This window comes from Helobdella robusta (genome assembly GCF_000326865.2).
Source record: "Helobdella robusta unplaced genomic scaffold HELROscaffold_1438, whole genome shotgun sequence".
Lineage (NCBI taxonomy): Eukaryota > Metazoa > Annelida > Clitellata > Rhynchobdellida > Glossiphoniidae > Helobdella > Helobdella robusta.
In genome coordinates, this window is record NW_008703806.1 from 2,873 (window position 1) to 3,843 (window position 971).

Sequence of the window (971 nt, forward strand, 5' to 3'; positions counted from 1 at the left end):
TTTCTCTACCTATCCTTTTCTTCTCTCTCTCTCTCTCTCTCCTTTCCATATATAGCAATATCTTTTTATATAAACACGTCCCAATATGTCCATGTGTGATTTTTTGGTACGTAATGTGCGTGTGTATGTATGTGTGCTTGTGAGTGTGTATGTATGCGTGTGCGCGTGTGTGTGTACGTATATGTACAATTATATCACAGTTTCTAACCAAGCAGTCGCTGATACCTGATGAAGATTTGAAAACGGGAGGGAAATGGAAAAAAATGTTTTAATGAGATTTTTAAAGTTTAATTCAATGAGGCGTTAGAAAATTTTAAATATTTCAAGAAAGTAAGGTTTTATTTATTCATTAATTCAATCATTCATTCTTTCATTTATTTATTTATTCATTCATCCATGCATTCATCCATCCATCCATTCATTCATTCATTCGATCAATCAATCAATAGGCTTATCTGACAGACGCGATAGCATGTTACGAGACTTTCCATGGAAAGTTTTAGGCAACCTAGAAGAACATGACGCTCCTGTTGGCACGATATAAAATTGAAAAAATGAATGAGTGAGAGAGAGAGAGAGAGAAAGAGAGAGAGAAAACACGGTTAATCATAAAACAAAAGTGAAACATAGTATGAAAACTTGAAAAATAAGAAGAGAGAGAAAAGAGAAGAATAAAAGAGAAGAGTTGAAGTTGAGCAAAAAAGAGGGAGGTATGAAATTGACAAACGAATCCAAATAAACGAATCAACCTGCTGAATAAATCAACCTGCTGAATATTACACACACACGCACACAAACAAACACACACACATACACACACACATACATACATATATATCGTATTAGAAGTTGCTGATGTTGTGTAGTAGTAGTAGTAATAGTAGTAGTAGTAGTAACAGTAGTAGTAGTAGTAATAGTAGTAGTAGTAGTAATAGTAGTAGTAGTAGTAGTAGTAGTAGCAGTAATAGTAG